A 24682-nucleotide genomic window follows, 5' to 3' on the forward strand; every position below is an offset into this window, starting at 1 on the left:
GGCCACACTAGAAATCCCTTAAAGGCAAGGACATGTAGGTCGAGCTCATTACTGTATACCCTGAGACTAGCATAAGGTCTTGCATGTAATAGGAACTCAGTAATTATTAATCGAATATTACATGAATATTGTATAAAAACATTAAAGGTTTCAAATTGCCCATTCCTAAAATAAGACCCCCCAAAGTTCGATGGTTTTTTTTTGTACTAATGGATTATCACATAAGAAGGCAAACTGAAGACTTATCTTTACTGCTAGTTATCCAAGACATTGGGGAACAAAAGAAAGTAAGAAGAGAACTTTCTTCCTTTTTCCCTCAGAAGTTTTGACCCCTCCCCTGCAGGGTGCCAGGGTGGTTCAGTCAATAAAGCTCCAACTCTTGGTTTTGGCTCAGATCATGATCTCAGGGTCCTTGGATTGAGCCCTATATCAGGCTTTCCACTCAGCAGGGAATCTGCTCGAGATTCTCTCTCTCTCCCGCCCTCCTTCTGCCCGCACCTCATGGTCTCTCTTTTTCAAATAAATAAATACATCTTTAAAAAGAGAAAGTTTGCCACCCCATTAATTCAGATCACTCATACCCCATAATGAGATCACTCATTAACTCAGATCATTCATACCCCAAGCAATGCTGCTTTGAGACAATAGTGGATAAGGTAGATATGGTGACTGACATCCCTATTGGCCTCATTTCACACTTCTTCAAACACTAAAATTCTTGCCTCTCTAGAGGCACATTCTCTGGAGACAGGAAATTTTGGAAGCAGGGACTGAGGACGGTGTCTGCACTGACCTGGTCACCATAGTACTTGTCCTCCACATAACCTACTTATCAAAACTCAGCCTTATCTGTTCTCAGTAGCAAAAGGAAGTGTTGGAGGGGACATGGCTTTACCCTATGAACACAGGCATTTTTACCCAAAACGCGCTTATGTCATTGTCTTCTTCATATTCACTTTTTATTAGTCTTTTCATCCGTAAGTTGAAGCAACTCCAGTCATTAAATAGAGTCTTCTAAATGAGACTGCCTATTATTCTCTTAGCTTCCAATGAGTCACTTGTCAAGGTTTGTAATTATAAGCTTGCTTACATGATTATTTGTTTACTCTCTGCTCCATGACTACTTTAAACCCTGCCTTCCCTACTTGCCCGACCACTGTAAGATCCGTAAGGGCAAAGACTGTGCCTTTTTTGTTTGCCACTTGGTCCCCAGAGCCTTGCATGATGCCTAGCATATGGTAGAAGCTCAATAAACGCTTATGTAAAAATATCACTGGTTAAACAACTGTCCTAATGAGGAAAGGCTTGTAGGTGATGCCCGACTGCCCTGTAGATTCCTGAGGCTCTCCAGAGTCTACACAGCTTACCTCAGGTGAAAGGGTTTATTTCAGAGGAGCAGGGAAGAGTAAAGAGCCTCGTAGCAGACTTCATTCTACTCATTCTTGTCTTACTGCTCTCTATTTTGTGTTCTTCCACAAATCAGCCCCCATGGAAGGAAAAGGCTCCCAGGCTGGGATTTGAAAGTAATTTAATGAAGCGGATTGTCTGTAAATGTGTGGGCAGGAGCAGAGGAGCCAAAGCAGGTGCTGAAACAGCCAGGGACTAACCCTGAGACTTACTCTTGAGCCTAAAGCTAAAAGCCAGAGCTGGCCAGCACTGCAGGTGTGGAAAGGGCCACTCACAGGGGCATACTTGTAGAAGGACAGTGTCACTGCCAGAAGCACGATGCAAGGCAGGGAGGGAAAAAGGAAGAAATGCCCCAAACTCTTTCTCCTCCCAACCTTTAATCTCTTGCTATGTCTCCAACTGGCACAGCTCAGCAGGAAGCCAGAGAGCAAGGCATCTCAGGTGGTGCACTCTGTAGAGATCAGCTTCCTGGGGCATAGAAGGGTGCGGGATGGATCTGGATGGGAGCAGGAGGGAAGCCAGCATGTGCCATTGTTGTCTGTAAGTGACTCTTTCTGCTGCTTGTAGCCAACTTCATTCTCCTCCCCACCACCCAGATCAATCACGGTGCCTGCTGCTGCCTGACATTAGTTTACTCCTCAGTCTTTCTGCTTTTTTGCCACTCTATGGTCTACTATTTTGTATATGTCTTGCCTAAACTTTTCCAGAAAAAAATCTGACGGTGTCACTCTCTTGGACAGATTACTATGGCTCACGCACTGGTCTCTGGTTCAGTTAGCTAGCCAGTTCAAAAGCAGGCTGGCCTGTGAGTGAAAAATGTCTCAAAAAATGTTGTGGGTGGTAGACTTGTCAGAAGAAATGGTCTAACTGAAGCCACCTTGCATGTCCAATTTGTCACCCCCACTTCCACCCCAAGGTGACCATCCTCCCTAATGAAGCATAATAATATCAATGTCCAGTTGTTGAGACAGGGTAATGCTCACTGTTAGAGTCCCCTAACACAGGTCAAGTTGCCTCTGTCAGTTGGACTCACCAGATGTGCCTAGCGTTGCTGTTTCTTCTTCTGTGATGCGTCTTCAGCGTCTGCCTCTGACAGCTGTCATGTCCCAGATGTTATGTTCAGAGTCTGGTTCACGAGCTGATGTTGTTCTGCTTCTAATCAGAATACCCATATTCATTTGTCTTCATAAAAAGTAAATGACTCTGTCAGTGAGGTTCCTGATAAAAGGAACAGGGCATGATGGTTTTTATTCATAATCAGCTCTGCAAAACCTCCTGCAAATAGGAAATGAGTGTTTTCTGGCATTTTGGATTATGTTGAAAGTTGAATTTACAAAAAATGACAGCAGCTGTTGGGAAAGTTTCAGGATGGCCACCTTGATTGGTGGCAGGGATGCTCTACTTGCGTGGTGCCCATTTCTCCTTGGTGTGGCTTCTCCTCAAGTCACCCCCTTCAGGAACAGGTTGGTAGGGGCAACCCCAGAGCAGTTACTGAGCCATTCCAGACTACTTCTCTATGTCAGAACTCGCTACAATGGATGACTCTCCGCACATACTTTTCTTTCCTGACAACACGTATTCCTTTTTCTCTCAATCTTGTAAAATTCTCATCCTTCAGCATCAACTCAGATGGCTCTTTCCAGGCTTGGGAGGGCAGTCTCTGCAGTCAGACCACTTACACTTTCTATCTAGTCCAGCCATCCATCAGTTGGACCTTAATTTCTTTATCTGTAACCATGGGAGAGTAATTGGGTGAGGCTGCGTGTATTAGTGGTTGAGCATGTTGGCAGCAGAGCCAGACTGTCTGGTTTCAAATGGTGGCTTCACCACCTCCTATTTGTATGACCTTGAGAAAATTAATGAGCCCTTCAGTGCCTCAGTTTCTCCACCTGGAAAATGGAGGTCATAAGATCTGTACAGATCTGCTGTGAGGATTAAATGAGTTTATTGAAGAAGAAGCCTGTAGAACAGTGCCTCACACATGGTAATGTTTCATGAATGCTCTGCTTTATTAGTTTCTATCTCATTGGATTGTAGGGATTAAGTTAAGTTAAGTTTGGGTCATGCCTGACCCAAAGTCAGTTCTCAGTAAATGTTGGTGGTAGTTGTTACGTTGCATTTTTCTTATTATTTTCCAACATGCCAGAGAGAGGTTGTCTGTCTCTTGTGTTCCTACAGTATATAAATAATGCCTTTAAGACCATTTTCCACACTGTCCTTGTTTGGATTTTGTCTTTCATGTTGGACTATGTGGTCCTTACAGGCAAGCATCAGTAAGAAATAAATGTTTGAAATTGCTTAATATGAAAAATGGCTATACCTTGGTAAGGTTTTTGTTGCTAGCTGGTCAGCATTGACACTGGTCGCTTGTCAATGGAATTCTTGAATTAGCAAGAGGCCAACAGCAAATGGGTTTTTGGTTTCGGTGCATCTCCCTTTCCTCATTAGCTCATGTGGTTTAGCAAGTACATAGGCTGAACAAAAATTCTGGTGCTAAGAGTGGGTCTTTTCCTATTCTTCAGGTAAGGGATATGCAGTGTTTGAAATGAATGGTGTTAAGTGAGAGCTGGGGCCTCTCCTTTTCACTCCCCTTTATGTGAAACATTCGCTTGCTTTCAAATGTAGTTGTCATACCCTTGACACAAACTGGAATTCTACCACCACAAAGCTTGTTCTATAAAGACAGCCATATCCCAAAGATGACTCATTCAGGTGATGGCTAACTACATTTCCTCCCCAGGCTAATGACTTGAGATGCTTGGGGATAAAAGAAAAAGAACATAAGTAACAATTTATCACTTCCTGTTTGGGGCCTTCCTGCAGTAAAAAGAAATATATCTTTGTCTGACTTGAAATGGTTTGACCTATGCTTGTGATAAATTAATGACTATAAAAGAATTGACATCAAACGATGATTTGCTTGAGAAATTGCTGTACTTAGGCTGAAATGATGCTTTCAGTCAACACTCCGTGTCAAGCAATCATCCCTACTTGCTGGTAAACATCTTTGCAGGTACACACACATGACAAGGGCACCACGAAATGCCCAGTGTGAGCCCTTGTTTGTTGTATCAGTTGGAAGGATGCACAGATGCTATTTTTGCAGTCTGGTTCATAAGTTTATGTTATACATCAGAATAATCTTAAACATTAGTTCATATAGATAGTAAATGAATGAATGGTATATTTCTGATCGAAGAGAAGCATAGACTACTTTCAAGGCTTAAAATGTATTATAGCCAAACTATAGAAAGGAATTTATCTAGTAAAATTTCTCCCTTCTATGTGTTATTTCAGACCGGATTAAAATCTTAAATGTGTTGGCTTTGTTTGTTGATAAAAAGTTGGTACTTCTCTTAAAAACACATTTGTAAGCAGCCTTAATTTTATCATAAAATATGTATAACTTCGGTGGTAGGTTCTATTCTGTAGCCTCTGGGGGCATCAAAATGTGTTCTCTGTGGCGACTGTGGATTTAGCTATTCTGTGTGATGTACCTTTAACTTCCAGACAATTTGACCTTGTGTGTTTTCCATTCAGCAGCTGACCAATTAGCTTCTGTACAGTTTATCCGTATGTTGTGATGCTTTTTAATATCTTTCATCCAAACCTTCAGCTTGTCTCATTCTGGGTTGGGATTGTCTGTTGGCCTAAGAGCTGTGGTCATTGTACTGTGTTTGTCCTGTGAGTTTCCCCAAACCAGCTGTGCGTACGGCTGTTTGTCCAGGCTCTGGGGACCAGTAGACTCTGTTATACTAAAGGTTAAGCAGATGCCGGGGCTCTATCTAGATTCTACTATGTGGTGCTAATTTTTGGTATATTTGTGTATGGTTTATATTTTTAATTTCCTATATATTATGATATTTTGAAACTTTCAAAACCTTTCTGGCTGGGGAGACACTGCCCCTCCCCAGGCTAACCAGTTCTTAGCCATAGCAAAGGACTCAGGGGCAACATGCCTTTGATAAGAAAAATAACCAATCTAGAGCCATGCCTCCTCCATCTAGCTCATTCACACCAAGCCAACATTTCCCCTGCTTACTCACACCCGGGCCCAGTACCGGGCAATGAAAGACCACCACCATAGCCCCAAACCCATTGGAGTTATTCAAACTAGCCAATCCTAAACTGTTTCCCCTGCCCTGCCTTGCATTTCCCATGGAAGCCCCAGTAAAGACTGTGGCCTAGACTTCCCCCTCACTCTTGTTTTTTGCCTCCTGACTATCCTGAGGCTTCCCCCATGTGGCCTGTATGGTGTGGTGTTCTTCCTGTCCTCAGGACCTGTGAGTATAATAAACTTTTGTCTTCCTGAACCTCTCCCGTGTCTCCCCTTATGACTGACCATCCCACAAAATCACACAAAACAATTTGCATTTATCAGTCGTGTCAACATTTGAGGGAGTCGTGTTGGAGTCCGTCAAAATAGACTATGCTTTTGCTTTTCCTTGTGTACTCCATGTGACTGATGGGGGATCACTGATTGTTACATATATCTTCACACAAGGGGGGTGCCACTAAATGTTCTTGTTTCATTTCAGTGCTTATCTTGTCTCAGTGTCAGGCGCTTCTCCTTCCTATCTAATCCAAGGCAATTGATTTCCCTTTGTCTCTGCCTTAATAAATCATTTTCTAGAATTATTTGAGATTCATTTCAACATGCCAGACTCCAGAACACTCATCCAGGTAGTCTTCCTCTCAAAATTACAAATGCAACAAAATCTGCTAGGCTCAAGATGTCGATACGTGTTCAAAGAGCACACCTTGAACCTTGAAAAGAATATAAGTGATAAAACATGGCACTAACTGCATGCTGACTACCATTCTCCTAGAAGCTCCACTTCTGCAATGAATTGGCTCCCAGAGAATCGGGTCTTTTGTTTTTTAACCATATGATGAGGAAAGCACTCATGGGCTTTCGGTAAGACTGCACTAGAATCACACTGGCCACTGTCACTTACTACCTGTCTGATTTTAAGGCCACCATTTCACATCTCTGATTCTCAGTTTCAGCTTCAGTAAAATGGGGATAATGGTAGCCACCTCATGGTGTTGTCATGAGGATCAAATGACATCATCAAATGGAAAGTACGTCCCAAATGGGAGTAGCCATTCCACAATGTTGGTTTCTCTCTGACCATTTGTTAATGCAATGTGACTGTAATGCTATATAATGATAAGTACACTCAATTTAATTTTTAACAAACCACACATTAAATCAGAATTTGTAGCTGTTTAGACCAGGTTGAGCAGTTTATTTTTCTTACTGAGAAGAAGGGGTTTGCTCAGCAAATTTTTCTGTCAACTGGAATGGCGCTAAGGAGAAAAGTTAAGCTACTTACAGCTTTTAAAAATTCCTACTTGCAATAAAGAGAAAGAATTAATTAAAATCAACCATTATCTAAGTCACTGAAAGGGTTGGAGAGACAACCTATTTAGTAAAGCTTGCCACTGATTTGTACGCAATTAGTTTCTGTGTGACTTACAAAGGCGTGCCTCATTAAAACTAGTCTGTATTTCAGACATCTCATCAATTAAGATGTGTTTCCTTTTCAGTTAATCTGAATCCGTGAGTTTCTCTGACATTGCAAAAATGGAACGTTGAGTTCAGGTAAAGAGCTGTCCATCCCTCACCGAAACTGTGGGAAAGACCTTTATTCAATTATGGAAATTTACATTACATTTACATTACACTACACTTAGGCTAATTGTTGCTACACTCTATTTCTTAGCCCTTCATTAATTCATAGAACATTTATTGACAGCCAGTCAATGAGCTAGCACTCAGTTACAGAAGAATTTTTCTTCTGGCATCAGGGAAAGAGATAAAACTTGCCTTCTTTAACAGTGAAAATGTGCTTTCTCCCTCTATCTGCAAATCTTGATCAGATCCAAATACTGATAGATACCAGGCTTAACAAGATGTTTAATAATTCATCTCATGCACACTTTACTCGATCCTTTGAATGAATAAGGGCATGTCAAGAGTCAATCATTTGACATCCAGAAGTGAATACAGGGATGACCCAGACCTTAGGTGAGGCCAGAGAGACATGGGTGATCAACTGACCTCAACTTCAGGCTTAAGGGTACACTATAGGTTGTTATCATTATTAAGATATTTTTAGGATGCAGTTACATATTGCATGTTTCTATTGCTACTTGTGAATTTTTACCATTATTACTTTGCTTGTTCAGGGTTTTTAAGAAGTGATTAGAAATGACAGCACTGATTTGGATCATGCTGTTTGCCTGCCACCCTGATGTTATAATTTTGATCTTTTCTTAACAAAATTCTCTAAATATGTGTAACTTGAAAGCTCCCAAAACCTTTTGTCAAGGTCATCAGTGACCTCTTGATGATCACGTCTCAGTACTCATACTGTGGACTTTGCAACAGCTTTTGACACCACTAAGCATTCCTTTTTTCTTGTTCTTTATTTTTCTCTATCTTTTGAATTATTTGAATTCTGTTGCAAACTTTAAACTCTTTAGTTTTATACTAGATCCCTCAAAATCTTATCCAGCCACTTGGTTTCATGAAAGAACATTTTAATGTAATTCTTGAGCAAAATCTTTTATTTTTGTGTTTATTGCTATTAAGTAAATGTAATCCTTTCCTACTATGTCACTGCTCGGTGAATGTTTGCCAAATTTGGGATGACCATGGAAACTGGGTTTTGAAATAGTCCTTTATCTCCTACTTTATCATTATAGCATAGCTGTCTGAAATTCTTCATCTATTTCTATTTTTTTTAACCTTGTAATTTTTATAAAATTTTGTGTAATTATTATTGATTTAGCTTCTTTGATGTGGAATCCACTCCTTTGGCCTAAGCGTCTTTAACTCTTTCCCTAGCCCCCCATTTCTCTCATTCATCTGCTTCCAGATCTGTTTTATTCTTCTTGGGATCTTCAATTTGAGACTTCTTTTACAAGTTTTTTTTTTTTTAAATATATAGTCTCTTTACTTCTAAAATGTTTTTCTTTTTTCTTCTTTTCAGCCAGCTCGCCCCTCTGTTCTTGTACTTGCATGCACTTTAGCTTTGTCTTAAGTTTGAGGAGAAAGATCCAAGTTGATTCTTATCTTCTTGTGTATTTAAATCTTATCTCTTCATTTCAGTGGCAGCTTGTAAAGCCTATTTTTGTCTCCAAAGTTTAAAGCCCTGACAAGGAGGCATGGTTCTCATTCTCTTGTCAACCAAGATACTTGAAAGTGTTGTCTCAACATGGAGCTTCCATTTCTTTCCTGTGCCCTTTGCAATCCAGTTTTACTCTCCTTGTCTAATGCCTTCTCTGAGAAAACTCACTTCTTGTTTTCTCTTGACCCTTTTAGTACTCATCTCCCTAAACCCCCTCCTTCCCAAAGCTCTCTACCCTCTTGGGTTCCATGACACTATTTTTCTCTTGATTTCCCTCCAGATCCTCTTGATCTTTTTTGGGCTTATTTGTGGGCTTTTTTTCAACACTTATTCCTCTCCAGGGTTCTGGCCTTGCTTCTCTGTTCTTGTCACTAGGCATAATCTTCCTGGGGAAACTCATCCACTCATATTGATTTAACTATCACCCCCCCACCAGGACTTTGTGCTATTTCCTCTACCATGAATGCTCCCCTGCTTTCTCTCTCTCCTACTCATCCTACAAATGACTTATTACTTCCTCCAGGAAATTTTCTTCAGTCTGTCCTTTGGATTAACTGTCCCCTGCACTGTGCCCCCAGAGTACACTTGTTGACACCATTATCATACCATGTATTACATTATGATGAAATTATCTGTAATCTCCTTAAGGTCAGGAACTATGACCATTTTTGTTTTTTGTTTGTTTGTTTGTTTTGTATTTTTTAAGATTTTATTTATTTATTTGATAGAGAATGAGAGAGAGAATGACAGGGGAGAAGGTCAGAAGGAGAAGCAGACTCCTCATGGAGCTAGGAGCCTGATGCGGGACTCGATCCCGGGATTCCAGGATCATGACCTGAGCCAAAGGCAGTTGCTTAACCAACTGAGCCACCCAGGCGCCCCTATGACCATTTTTGTATCCCTCTACCCAGTACAGGACTCAAGAGCTTTCTTTGAGTCTTGCTTCTCTCTGATTGAGATATAATCCTCTTCATGACCCAGCTGAGATAAATTTTTAAATTTTTAAAATTTTTAAATTTTTAAAAATTATATTCTAGATCACATTTTCTCTTAACCTTCTATGGTATCTCTGGAAGGCCTATTATTTGGAAAGTTAATTCCTTTGTTCCACTTCCTAGTTCAGTCAGGGTCACTCTCATGTATTTACATGGTTGAGCTATGGTTTGATTTTTTTTTTTTAAGATTTTATTTATTCGACAGAGAGATCACAAGTCGGCAGAGAGGCAGGCAGAGAGAGAGGAGGAAGCAGGCTCCCTGCTGAGCAGAGAGCCCGATGCGGGACTCGATTCCAGGACCCTGAGATCATGACCTGAGCCAAAGGCAGCGGCTCAACCCACTGAGCCACCCAGGTGCCCTGAGCTATGGTTTGATTTTAACCATCACCTGTATGCTAATGACTCTTAACTCCTTTTTAGTAGTCCTTACTACTGTCCTAAATTGTTTCTGCACATCCTACCCCTTGCATGCAAGTATTTCCTATCCTCATGGTACAGTTTCTGGTCCTTGAGTGCCCCAACACCCAGGGCAAGTTGTTCAGGGTTGATGAGGAGAGAACTACTTCTAAATCCCTCATTTGGGTGTAGTGTGTAGGTGGGAGGGAAGCAAAGGTGGGTGCTGGTGAGGTCAGTATAGAAAAGAAGTGTCAGGGTAAGAAGGTGGTTGCATCAGTTTCATGTGGCTGCTATAACAAAATGCTACAAGCTTAGACTAAAACAACACGAAGTTCTTCTCTTACAGTTTTGGAAGTTAGAAGTCTGAAATTAGTTTCAGTGGACTGAAGTCAATGGATGGTTTCTTCTGGTGGCTCTGAGGGGAGAATCTATTTCCTTTCCATTTTCAGCTTCTAGACATTTCCAGCATTCCTTGGCTTCTGGCTGCATCATTCCAATCTCTGCTTCCACTGCCTTCTGCCTTAACTCTGACACTCCTCCCTCTATTCTTTCTTTTTTTTTTTAAGATTTCATTTCTTTATTTGAGAGAGAGACCATGAGAGAGAGCAAGCAGACTCTCCGTGGAGCTGGGGGCCTGATACGGGACTCAATCCCGGGACTCCAGGATCACGACCTAGCCAAAGGCAGTTGTTTAACCAACTGAGCCACCCAGGCACCCAGCCTGCCTCCTTTCTATAAGGATCCTTGTGACTATATTGGGCCCATCTGGATAATCCAGGATAATCTCCCCATCTAAAGGTGCTTACTTTAACCATATTGGCATTGTCACATTTGCCATATAAGGTAGATTACATGTTCTGGGGATTAGGGCATGGATGTATTTGAAGGGCCATTATTCACCTTACCACAAGTGGTCCTGAGTCAGGGTAGAGACTGAGAGGGCTGTGAGTGAGACAGATATGGGGTCACACCCCATTAGTACAGCTGTCATGTCCCCAAACCTCTGTTCCTCACAGTAAAATATGAACAACAGTTTCTCCTTTTTGAGATTGTTATATGAAGTAAAGGAGGTAATGTATGCAAAATGCTTTGCACGATGACTGGGACATGCCTATACCCATAAATGAAGGTAGTTGTGCTAATAGGAAAATGGAAGAGACAGGAAGAGAGGGGAGAAAGAAAGAAAGAAGAATAAAGAAAAGAAAGAAAAAAAGAAAAAGGAAGGAAGGAAGGAAGGAAGGAAAAAAGAAAGGAGGAAAAAGGGAAGGAAGGGATGAAAGGAGGAAGGGGGGAAGGAAGAAAGGGAGAGAGGGAGAAAAGAAAGGTTATTGATTGTCACCCAAGGCATCTGCTATAAGAAAAGTCATGCATGTGCATATTTCTTGCTGAATAATGCCTGTGACTATTTCATAGCTCAGGACATAAAGTCATGCACACATTTTACTAGAGTCCTGACTCCAGATTTCTTTTGCTTTCCACTGCAATTCCTTGGATTTTCTCTGGTAGAGTATCTGACTTCAGATACACACTCTCCACTTTGGGGTTGCTTTAGGGCTGCCAACATGACCTGGTCAAGCTTGAGACAACAGGCCTGACCTTCATCCATTGGAGGAGTTTTGGTTCTGCGTCCAGACCAAAGATAAAGGAACTGTTGTAGGTCATCAACCAGGTTCTTGTGAGTGCAAATCCCCACCAGGCAGCAATTTTCACCTTGGAATGGATTTGCTTGTTCACTGGTCCTTGGAATACAGACCATCAGTACTTAATCTGCCATAGGCCAGCTGACCTTGCAGTTCACAAAGAAATCTGGTGGAACAGTCCAGGCTGGCTTCAGGCTCAGCAGTGCCAGAAACGGTGGCGTTGGGGCACAGTCTTCTCCTCCTCATTATGTGACACTGATAAGGAGTTTCTAGTTCATAAGACAACATCACTGGTGAAATCCCCCCAAAAGGAGTTGTGCAAGCCTTGAAAGAGAAAGAAATAGAGGCTGCTGGAGCAGCAATGCCACCACTTCCCTGGAGTTGAAGAAGTCAAAGTGATGGCCAAGGCAGTTGATACCCTGGCCACAGAGGGCCTTGTTCCCTCCTACACCCACACACTGGTACCAGTGAGGATGGTTTGGATGCCGCTCTTTTGATCTCTATGCCGGGTCGATAGGGTAGAGCCAAGACTTCATTAAGCTCCAGTGGGATGAGTGATGCAAATGCACCCTGCAGTGCAGTTTCCACTGTGTTCCATAAGGGAGGCAGCACATTTTGATGACTCTGGATCTGAAGACCTGACCTCTCCTGACTTACTAAACCAAAAGCCTGCACCCTTTTCTGCTTCCTATTTGGAGTCATGTGGGAGGAAGAGGATCCTCCGATCGTGGGGGTACAGCAGACTTGGCCAGATGCACCATGAGCTCAGAAGCTCAGAATCCTACCATTTGGCCCATGGGGCCAAATGTTCTTGTAAGATTTTTAAAGAGAAGGAGCTTTAGACTATAATTGGTGAAGAGCACTCTCTCTCCACCGTGACTGCATTTCCCCTCATGTGTGAAAACAGTGGTATAGCCAGGGGGCATCTTTGGGATCAGTCTAAGAGGAAGCTGAATTGGGGATACATTTTGTTCAAATTTAATTAGAGGTATTTATATGATTTATAGTCCCTTCCATGTATACATGTACCTGGTGGTTAATTAATAAAAATATGCAATTATGCTAAGCTATCTTTCAGACTTTGGAGCCACCTGTTCCAGGCACCTGTTTTAGCAGTTCTCACTAGGAAACTCTCCTTAATTCTTTACATGACTTAGGAAAAAAGAGTCCTACCACAATTTGGAATGTCAGAGTCCTGAATTACAAGCATGAAAGTCAGTGCCACTTACCCTTAACTCTACCCTCTCCCTAAGGATACCCATCTCTACCTACCCCCTAACCTGAACTCCCCCAACCCGACCATGATACCAGTGGCATTTCTAGTTACTTATTGCACACTCGAAATTGTGTTTCCCAGGAGGACAGTGGGGAACTGTTAAGACTGTGGTCTGTAGAGTCAAATGCTGGCTCAGCCACTTGGTATAGAGTGGGAGCTTGGCACGGTTTTCAAATGGGAAGAGGTACTCATGGAGATGATTGTAAAGGTTGAATTGGCTAAAAAAAAGAGCTGTACCTGCCCATGGTGAGCGCTCAATAAAAATTCTTCACTCTGAGTCTTTCCAAACCACATTCATCTTTTAATCAGCTGCGGTCACAGAGCGCTTTGAATGTAATCATCAGAAATAAACTGAGACTACCAGAGCCAGAGGGGGGAAAAAAAGTTAATTGGAAGGATATTAATAGCTTAAGGAGCTGAGGGAAGAGCTGACCAAACAGGTTTTGGGGACGATAGGAACCAGGGCAATTGGGGTCTCAGAAGCCGGAACACGGAAGCCATCCTTCTGAGATGCTGCTGGCATGGCTGCCTTTGCTCCTTGTTCTTGTCCAGGTTTCAGGGTCTGGGAGGGAGAACCAGCTGGCCTAGCTTGGTTTGCTTCCTCCCCCTTGGTCAGAAGAGTAGATGTTTGGGAGCAGCTGCCCTATTAAAGCCACAGGGAGCTGGGAGACTGTTCCAGGAGGTCAGAACACTGGGCAGACAAAATTGCCCATGCTCCATGGACCTATTGCTGGGGGTCCCTGAGGACCTGCCCAGCAAACTTCTCTCGACCGACTTTCAACTTCTTCTTTGCCAAAATGTAATCCCCTTTTGTAATCACCCAATATCACTGCCTCCCGACTTTCCAGATAATCATACCTTCTTTTGAATGACTTCTATAATGCTTATTTACTTATATATTTTAAGTCCTGTTCTGGGGGCTGGTTGACCTCAGTCCACCAAAGAAATCTCTTGCCTTCAAGGAAGGAAGCAGAAAACCAAAATAACAAATAAACGTATGACATGAAGTGATGACCGTGCTCACGAGGAGGCAGTAATGAGAAAAACCATCAGAAAGGGAAGGAGCAAGGGGTGTGCAGGTGTTGTTCAGATCAGCAATTCAAATTTATGTGAGTCTGTCATTCAACTGTTCACATTTTGATTATTTTATTTGTTTTCTTGTCTATCTTGCATGACTAGCCGTGTTCTCCCCTCTAGGAGTGAGTATCTTAAAGGTGAAGTCGTAGCATTCATTTCTAGCCCTTAGCCCCTGCCTCATGGTGGATACTCTGTGAATGTTTGTTGAAGGAATGGATAAACCCATAGTATGGCTATCAGATGATTGTATTTTTCTGCTTGTGACCCAGCCTACGATTCTCCCACATGGGACATTGCAGATGGTAATTCCATCTGGGCTCTGCCCTTGTAGGTTCTCTATAAATGTTGCTGACTGACCAGTTGGCTAGAAAAAAAACATTTGTATAACCTCCATTTATCCTGTCTCTTGTCCCTGGAATGAATTTGGTTTCTTTTTGTTATTACTGTTTTTTTTTTTTAAATCATAACATGCTTTCTGAATTTAAGACCAGCTTTAAGAAAGAAATGGGAATACTATCCATTCTTACCAACTTGAGTCACAGAGTCATGGCATCAAAATGAATCATGGCCTCTGAAAGCAGCTCCGGACAGCACCTTGTGTAAGTGAAGTTGTGCCATGAGGAGCAAGGGCAGAAACAGTGATCCTTTCATGGAAACTAGAATCCTATTAAGCCTATTCCCTCCATGCTTGATTTCCATATTTACTGAAGTGGAGAGAATTAAATTAATCCTCATTTAAGCACTCGGTCTAAAAGTAGAAAACAAGAGAATAGAATGTTTTAAAATATTTTTATTAAGCATTTTGTAAAACAGAGCAATATCGATTGCCTGTTGTTTTGAGGTGGCCTCCAGCCTCGCAGAATTCATGGCTTTTCACTCTAGATCATGAATGAACTGCCGTGGACACGACTCTCTGGTCGCGATGGTAGCTGTGTTTATAAATGATCAACTGTGCTGTGAATATATTTAGCGTGTGCTAAATGCCCCTGAGAGGATGAGTATCATCTGTTTCTAATTTAATTGTGTTTTGGAGCATGGCACATTTTTTTTTCTAGATGAATAAATATTAAGCCTTTTCCACTTCCTGAGGAAAATGAGGGTTGGATTCTGATATTCAAATTACTAGACTTATTAAATCATATAAAAATGAAAATGTAAAGAGCTATCTGATTCTGTTTACAAGTTCATGTCACAATATACTGTTCAGTGAAAATGCTATGTTTTGGCATCTGAAAAACTAGATACTGACACTGAGACCAGAAACCATTTTATTCATCATTAACATGAGTGGATGTTAGGGCTGACGGATAAGATAATTAGAAATACTGGTGTTGGTAACTGAACAGTATCCTCATACAACACTTAAAACATTTCAAAGCAGTTTTTGTCCGAATGTTCTCTGACATTCATATCATAAGCCTTGAAATTTGTATATGCAACCCAAAATACATAAAGTAACTATTTCATGCACTGACACAATTGAAAAGAAGATTCACTTCAAGCTTCTGAAAAACCAAAATTTGGCTATATCTGTATTTATTTGCTCATCAACCATAAACTTCCTGATGGAGCTCTTATAGGAAAAGTAAGGGCCAACTTGAAATGGATGTCAGGAAGGGATTTTAGAGTTAATACATGTGCTTTTCTGTATAAAGAGGCCTAGTAATAGTAAGCGACTGCTATGATGGCAAGCTGGGACGAGACCCCGGAATTCCTGTCCTTTGCACCTTATCTCCTTGTTTTCCTGAAGCGATCATTTAAATTAGCAAGATACGTATGTAATCTACAAAATTTCCCTTATGCATGTCTCAGTGAAAGCTGCTATTATATAAAAATAGATTCTATACCCTGTTCATTATTTACAGCTGCATTCCTATCTACCTTCACACCCGACTTCCAGCATTGTTTTAGCAATCTCTGAGAAAAAATAGGTAAGACAGACTGCGTTTCAATGTACTCCTATGTGCAGATCAATGAAAGTTGTCTGGGGGCCTAGAGAGCAAGCAGAGCTTTTGATACCTTTCATGTGATGTTCTCTTCTCCCGGTCTCAGCCCAACTGACTGAGATGGTTCCAGCAAGCTTGGTCTTTAATGGCCTGTCCACTCTGATACTAACGACAGCTGTTGGCGTCCTATGCCAGGTCAGCTCTAGTAACTGCTCATTTATCTACCTTGCCATTGTAACCAAGTGTCCTTTGTTGTTGTTGTTTCAGTAAAATCGCAAAGTCTGAAATGGAGTCAACTATATTTCAAAATGTAAAACACTGTGAATTCATGCTGACTAGATTCCACATCCTAACAATGAAAACCTATAAAATACCCCTTTTCAAGTTGTAATCTGTTTATATGTCAACAAAGTAACTATGAGATAAAGGAAAATATATAGAAGCCATTTCACAGATTTTTTTTTTTTCCAGTTAAAAAAAACATGCTCAGGGGTACCTGGGTGGCTCAGTGGGTTAAGTCTCTGCCTTTGGCTCAGGTCATGATCTCAAGGTCCTGGGATCGAGCCCCGCATCAGGTTCTCTGCTCAGTGGGGAGCCTGCTTCCGCATCCCCCTCACCCCACCTGCCTCTCTGCCTACTTGTAATCTCTGTCTGTCAAATAAATAAATAAAATCTTTAAAAAAAAAAAATCATGCTTGGGAAGGTTACATGTTATTAAACCAAAGTCTCTTCTAAATACCTGTATTATTAAAGTGTGTAGGTTATTGTAAGTAAGAAAAACATTAAGAACCTATCTTAGATCAGAATTCTTATATTGCTGGCACTAAGAATAACATTGTAACTATTATTTGTGGAACATCCAGAGATTTAATAACCTGCCTGAGGTCCTTACACTGAAATATTTTGCCTCTAGTCTATGTTTGAAGGGACAAATCTATTAACTCTTTGGTAAAACTCCTAGTTCTGGTTTAAGTATATTCAATACTTTGTTAAATGCTTGCAGGAATATGAGTCCTTGGTATATTGACAGATGCATTTTGCAATGATTGGTATACCATCAAATACACTGAAATCGGTAGAATATTATTTTTTCTAAGATGTCAGTTGGAACACCTTTTCGTTGAATTATTACAATATTTTAAATTAAAAAAGGATGCTATTTAGAAATCCAAACAATTGCCCAATTCCTGATAAAAGTGATACTTTGATATTTAAGAATTAATTGATGTGAGTTTCCCAAGAGGGCTTTGACCCTGTTGAGAGTTTTGAAACTATATCTGATGGACTAATTAGATTGTCTACACTGGTACCCCCAGAGATACCCAAATGCACTTTTTTTAATCAGAGAGAGGTTGTAAATGCCAGAAACAAAATCTGAGAGACCACCCCTCTCCCATGGCCATTGGCAAAGGGATTCAATGCATCACACCCCTTCCTTGAAGTCTTCCCAATCAAACCCACTCAGCCAAACCCAGTTGGCTTCTCACAGACTAAACCCTTTGATTATTCCTTTCCCCTGACCTATGAATCTAATCACTACATTATTCCCATTTATTGACCTATTATATTGTGATTTCTTATTGTAGCATTAAGGCACTGGGTTTGCTAATTCTTTTTGGAATACCCCTAACCCTTGGTACATCTTGAAGGTGGCTCTTTTGATCCTTGCTCTGACCTGAAAAACGAAGGTCCATATTCTTGACTATCCCTTCCCTTGAATCCATGTCCTCTTCCAAGGAATTTATAAATATCAGCAAGAGGTCAGTGCAAGATTCCCCACTGTGTCAGCCTCCACCTTCTTTTTCTAGGTGAGTCCTTTCTGCCAAACCCATCTCCATCTCTCCTGTCCTCCCGTTCCCAAAACGTGTTATTGGCAACTAAAGCCAGGTCACGAGACGCTTCACAGAGCTCTGCCACTAAATGTACAGGGAAAAATAATATTGTAATTTTTGCAGATACTTCCATTCAGCATGGTTATTTTGCCTGTTTCCTTTCAGATTATCTCGGCTTGGTCTCTGGGAACCACCCATTAGTGACCGTCATAAAGTAAGTATACATTTAAAATTTTCTTTCAGTCAGCTGTAAATGGAAACCTCAGTTTTGTTCAATGATTTTCACAAAAGACCATTTCAAATATTTTATCAGTGAACGGTGGCATCATGACTGGGTGTTTCATATATAGGAAAAGATAATAAACCTTGTCTTTAACATTTGAGGAAAAGATACCGGAAAGGTATGAAATAAAGCAGGCACTGCCTCTCACCCTGGGATATTACCTGTAGCCGAAGAAAGTGTATTTGCAGCCCCTGAGTGGAGTGGTTTCATTTCACCATCTTCATCCTTCGCAGCTGCCAGAGTCCTCTCAGGGGAGGAGACATTACAACAGCCTCTTCCTTCATTTTAAATTGGGCTATCGCCCAAGAAAGTATCTCAAATGGCATTAAGCCAATTAACATCTAGCCCAGAATTTAGCACCTAATGGGCATATAATAGGTATTGGTTGGAAATGAATGTGGATAGACTCATTAATCTGCCTCTCCGTGAGGTCCTTGCCACTGTGAGGCAATGTGGTGTGCTGGTTATTCCCCCAAATCTGGAACAAGGTGCTTGGGTTCATTTCCTGGTTCTGCCACTTACTAGCTGTATGACTTTGGCCTCATGTTTAAACCTCTCAGTATCCCAGTTTTTTCATTTATAAAATTGAGCTACTAATACTACCTGTCTTGATCAGAGGTATTTACAAGGATTAAATGTGTTAATATTTACAAAAGGCTTCAAATAATGCCTGACACATAGTAATCTTTGTAAAAATGTTGAATAAATTAAAATAGATGATGCATATAGAAACATTCCAAGGTCCCATGTCTAGAGACTGAAAAATTGGTTTGGCCTGGAAGCAATGACACCTCAGTAGCAATAAACACACCTACTGCCCAAATCTTGCTTAATACTATTTTCCAATAAAAGGAACCCAAGCTTCTTGGAGAAATAGCTGATTTAGGACTAAGGCAAGAAATACACAGAATGAACCTGGAGAATTTTGTAGTACCAGAAAGTAAGGTAGTGCTAAAAGAAAAATGAAAAACAAAACAAAGCAAAAAACACCTCACAACAGTGTGACACAAAGTATGTCACAAGGACATAGGAGTAAACAAAAGTACTCCCAACCACCAAAGCCACATACTTCGAGCAACAAAATAAAGTAGTGGTATAACCCAAAGCATAAAAATCAGTATATATTCAGATATTAATAATTAGATCAATATATGAAGAGAATAGGGGCACCTGGGTGGCTCAGTCGGTTAAGCTGCTGCTTTTGGCTCAGGTCATAATCCCAGCATCCTGGGATCAAGTCCCACATCAGGCTCCTTGCTCTGCGGAAAGCCTGCTTCTCCCTCTGCCTCTGCCTGCCATTCTGCCCGCCTGTACTCTCTCTGCCTCTCTGACAAATACATAAATAAAATCTTAAGAAAAAAAAATATATGAAGAGAACAGATAAATCTCCCACGTGGAATAATTCCAAATACTCCATGTAGATACTCTGCTTTCCAGGAGGTAAAGGATGACTCTCCATGGGGGTTGCACACCCCGATTTTCCTCCAAGGAGTACAGTAGGAAAGGGGTTGGGGAAGAGCCACATACCACAGAGGAACTTGACAAACACTATCTCAAGCCAGGTCATCTGGATTAACATCCCCAGTGATAGGTCATCTTGATAGTCCATGTCCTTCACAAGGTGTGATAAGCCTGATGCTTTACCTCTGGTCCTCTTCCCCAAAACACCTCACCCCACTCTCCTTGTGAGAAAAACAAAAGACAAATTTTAGTACAGGTACATCCTACAAAATACCTGACTACTATTCCTCAAAACTACCAAGGTCATTAAAAATACTGGCAGTCACAACCAAGAGAAGCCTAAGGAGACAAGACCACTAACTGTAAATGTGGCATTGTGGATGGGATCCTTGAACAGACAAAGGACATTAGGTAAAAACCAAGGAAATCTGAATAAAGTATAGAGTTTAGTTAATAGTATATCAGTGTTAGTTCATTAATTGTGAAAAATGTCCTATAGTAATATAAGATGTTAATGATAAAATCTGAGTAAGGGATATACAAGAACTCTTCATATACTGATAATTCTGCAAATCTAAAACTGTTTGAAATAAAACATTTATTTAAAAAAATAAGGAAGCGTGCACATTAAAAAAAAAAAAACTGGTTTGGAAGTGTACTCTCCATTTTTTAAGTACCAAAATAATAGCATGTTGAAAAATGCTAAATTTAACTAATTTATATTTTGAGAATCCTACACAGAGGATTATATTCCACATTAACGTTTTGAATTGGATAAAGGTAGACATATCTCTAAAGCATTCTGCTGTGTTTCTGCTATCTCCAAGTGGAGGAAGAAGATAACAATTGGCAACACAAACCTTTTTTTTTTTTTCTCCCAAGAATAACAGTTTTTGGAGCTCCAAGTGGATTATGATTTGTGTATTAGTTATATATTGAACACATAATTATTATCCCACGGTTTCTTTGGATCAGGAATCTGGATAGGTCCTCTGCTCCAGGTCTCATAAGGGTATAATCAAGAGGTTGACTATGCTATGGTCATTTTGGGAGCTTTTTTCTTCCAAGTCCATGTGCTTGTTGGTAGAATTCAGTTAAGGTTGGAGGACTGAGGTCCCCAGTCTTCTTGCTGTCACCTGGGTGCTTTCATCTCCTAGGTGTTGCTCGCAGTTCCTGGCCATGGGGCTGCCTGCCTCTCTCAGGGTAGCTGACTTCAGAGCCCGCAGGAGAATCTCTTACTCTAGTCTATTAAGGTGGAGACTTGCATGATGTAATCTTATCAAGGGAGTGATTCTGCCGTAGGCTTTGCCGTAGTCCATTGGCTAGAAGCAGGTCAGAAGCTCTGCCTTCTCCCTAGAAGAGAGGATCACACTAGCACCTGGCTGGTTGGGGATCGCCTTAGAGCATATGCACTACCACAGGAGAGTTTTGAAACAGATCCAGGCAGCTGAGCATAGATGAGCCAACTAAAGAAGAGAACAAACTGCAAAGGCTGGCTTCTTATTTTCAAGCAAACTACATCTTGAAGGAAATAAATAAATTTCATCCTCACCCCAACCCCCTCCCCTGCCCATAATTATGTTTAAAAATATTCCGCAAAATTTAAAAATATTCCTCAAAGTTATCAAATGAGAGTTCCAGTTATTCAAGCTGAAGGAGCCAGAAAAATATATTTGGAGACCATTCTTAAATACATCACATTTTCCTAACTCGTGTTTTCTTTTTTATTAGCAGTGAAGAAATCTGGACAAAATTTCAACAATATTTTTGCATTTTAAGAACTCTCATGAAAGCTTAAATAATATGATCTCATTTTCAACATTTCATGACTTAATTTTTATCTTTTTTGAGACTGTAGTTTTTTAATACTTATGTTTTTAAATTTGGTCTACTAATAATGATTAATAGGTTGATATTGTTTAGGTACTAATTTTTATGCTTTACATGAGGCTTAAAATTTGTGTATTTTAAATATATTAAATATTCATTTTCCCTGACTTCATTTTTCTGGATACTGAATCCTTTTCTAATAAAATGTTATATACAGAAATACTGGTATTGTCATTTTGCTCCAGTGCTGTAATCACCACCCAGATTTTCAGGATCTGAGAAAAAAAAAAAATTTGCCCCTTGTAACACCAAATGTTCCAGAAAGCCTAGCTTTTTGGCATTGGAGCAATAGTTGCCAAGTTGCTGCTTACATCTGGAAATAAAGCACATGTATCGTTTGTTAGATCCCGTTTCTAACTGCGGGTTTGTATCATGGGATGGCTGGGTCTGTGCATCTCCACAGAGATCAATACAAACCTATTAGCGGACTGAGCCAGAGACCTTTGCTGCTTGTGTCTCCAATATGCAGCTGCCTTGAAAACAGGCAACTTGTGGAAAGGAGGCTTATTAGCAACCAAGCTGAAATGAAAAGGAAGTATGTATATTGCAATAATTCAATTAAGAAATTCAAAGGAGGAAGGATTTCTTGTGGTTCCTCCTCTCGCATCCTTTACCTCTTTTTCACGTTTTTCTACCTCTATCGTTTTCTTTTCACTGCTTGGCTCACAAGCAAGCCTTAGGCTGTAGCTCTTGGTTTCTCTTGGGCCAGGTATACAAAGGGTTGTTATTCAGCAGGGTGAGAACATAATCACCTATAGCTATCAGTAAAAATCATTCATTTAGCATAGAAAGGTCAAAGCTTACTTGCTTTCTTCCTTCCTTTCTTCCTTCGGGTTGTTTTCTTTGTGAGAATTAAATAAAGGGATCTTTTTTTAAAAAAATACCAAATAAGTTAGAGTAAATAGAAGTAACCTTTCCTGCTTGTGAAGGAAGTATTCAGTGAAAGCCCAGAAGAGCATTTAGCGTTTGCTGGAAAGTCACAGGATAAAGCCGTTCTTTATCAGAGCTGAATTCAATGGAAGGTCTTGGGATTTGCCAAGGTTGTTGGCCCATGATGGTCATTGGCTCTCTTTCCCTCAGTTTCAGAAAGACTGAGACTTGCCTTTGCCATCTGTTTTAATATATAAGTCCAATACTTTCACCTATTACTGAAATTCTGGATTTATTTATTACGATTGGAGCAACCGTTAGAGCTTTTCATTTAAAAAGCTGGACTTAACTTGCAGTAATATATTTTCTAAATAGTATCTCTGTACATTAGAACTGTTTCCAGATTTTGTTTCTAGATCATCCTAACATCATTGTGCCTCATGGTGATCAAATTCAGGATGGACTTCCTGGTTTAGAGGGGTGAGGTAGCAATTGGTTGTGGCCGACTTGGTCTTTTGGCATAAGCTAGGCTCTCGCCGAGTCATTCAATCTCTTTATTTGGTACTGCTCTGGGAGCCCCGTGTACCCCAATGAAGCTGAAACTGTCTTCTTCCACACTGAGATCTTCTTTTCCCCGGTTTCCTGTTACACTTATATATCTGTGCTTGGTCATTCCTGTCTTGTCTTACATACCCATTGTTTGCTATTGACAGTTACCTTCCACAGAGAGACTGTAAGTTCTTTGAGGGCAAGGATTCCACTGCCTTGTCTTTTATGCCTTCACAAGGCGCGGGTTCCTGAGTGATTGATACACACTGGCCACCATGCCCCGTGCCTGCAACTCTTACACCCGATCAAATGGTGTTTCCTCAAACCAAAGGAATTATACACCTTCCATTTGCCTCCCTCCTTGCTGGGGGCCCAGTCCAACAAAATGCCCACTCCTGTCTTCAGAACCTTCCATTGTCTCCTCAGGACCACTGTACCCACTGGGAGCTGCCAGTCTCCTTTCTGGGCATCACTCCTGTGACTCATGCTCTGAGGCCCTGACCCTCACTGAGATCTCAGCTGAGTATGACTCCTCTTACGGCAACCATGTTCTAATAAAGCAACCCTGGAGACCAGAAAGACTTCAGGCCAAAAGTAATGCACCTCCGGTGGTAAAAGTCCAGGCACTGTGCTGGGCAATGGTGGAGATATTTTTAACCCATCCTTGTCCAGCTTCCCTTAAATCACATCACACAAGCAGATGCCTACTCTGCCTGCTCATAGTCCCACCCTGCCTAGGGACTGTTAAAAAAAAAAATGGAAATGCTAACCTCTGTCCTTACGGTGTGAATAACCTAGCAGGGGAGTTGGACTGCGCATGCCTGCCAAGGCAGATGAGTGTACTGTTTAAGAATCTGTCTAATCACACAGTCCTGCTTTCTAATCTCAGTTTTTCTACTGATCAGTTTTATGTCCTTGTGCAAGTCCCCAAATTTTTCTGAGATTCATTTCTGTCCTCTGTAACACCAGGATAGCAAAGCCCATCCTGAGAGATGCCTGGCTGGCTCAGTCAGTAGAGCGTGTGACCCTTGATCTCAGGGCTCTAAGTTCGAGCCCCACCTTGGGTATAGAGATTACTTAAAAATAAGTCTTAAAACAAACAAACAAAAGCAAAGCCCACCCTGAGGTTTTTATGAAAGTTCAACAAGCTACTATATGGGCCATTTTTGGCATATAATAAGTATGTGTGACATGGGTGCCATCAATAATAATAACTAGAGCTAGAGAAGATTTTAAGTCCAACAAGGCAGTTTGGAAGTCTGAGGTTGAGAACAGGTTTGTAAAGCAAGGCATTGATGGAGGTGGAGGAAGATGAAAGAGAACTTTGTAGAAAGGACTTCCTTTCCTCACAGGAAAACATGAGTCTGTTCAATATCTATCTGTGCTTGCTTAGCCATAGCTACTCAATCCTCTGATCACTTGGCCTACAGAGGCATATTTGGCTTGGAAGAAGACTGCTGGGGAGTGGAAAAAATATCAGAGGAGGGTTAAGGGAGCTTCACCCCTTCTCTGAATTATTTATTTTTGAGTCTGTCTCCTCCATTGGACTGTGTGGTCCTTAAAGCCAGGACCCAACTCATTCTGTTACCCTAGGCTGCTGTTGAGAGTATGTGTTCAGCACTTAATTACTGGTAGAATGGTTGAAAGGACAGAAGATGCTGGTGTTTGGCTGCATTACATCTTCCAACAATACAAGTGATTATATAAAAGATTTACTATGATTTAATATAAATATGTGAACGTATTTTCCTTGCATGCAAGAACATGACTCAGTCAAATGAAAGATGGAAATATTGTGGTGTGTGGTTCTCCAAAGCAACTTTGTTTGTGGGGTCAGAGAAGAAGAAAGATGTGACTTGGGAAAGTGGCACCAGCCTTGAAAATGCTGGTTGTGCTGCATGGAAGGAAAAACCAAAACCAA

At 40.9% G+C, this 24682-nt stretch overlaps 1 protein-coding gene across 1 annotated transcript in view; it reads left to right on the plus strand.

The window, feature by feature from the left end:
* Positions 1 to 24682, plus strand: part of NCALD (neurocalcin delta) — a 270362-nt gene that overhangs the window by 74152 nt on the left and 171528 nt on the right. The window contains exon 2 of the mRNA XM_044245188.1: positions 17874 to 17922. The gene's annotated coding sequence lies outside the window, so the exon portion shown is untranslated. The remainder of the gene's footprint in view (positions 1 to 17873; positions 17923 to 24682) is intronic.

The sequence above is a fragment of the Neovison vison genome, chromosome 4 (genome assembly GCF_020171115.1).
Source record: "Neovison vison isolate M4711 chromosome 4, ASM_NN_V1, whole genome shotgun sequence".
Classification (NCBI taxonomy): domain Eukaryota; kingdom Metazoa; phylum Chordata; class Mammalia; order Carnivora; family Mustelidae; genus Neogale; species Neogale vison.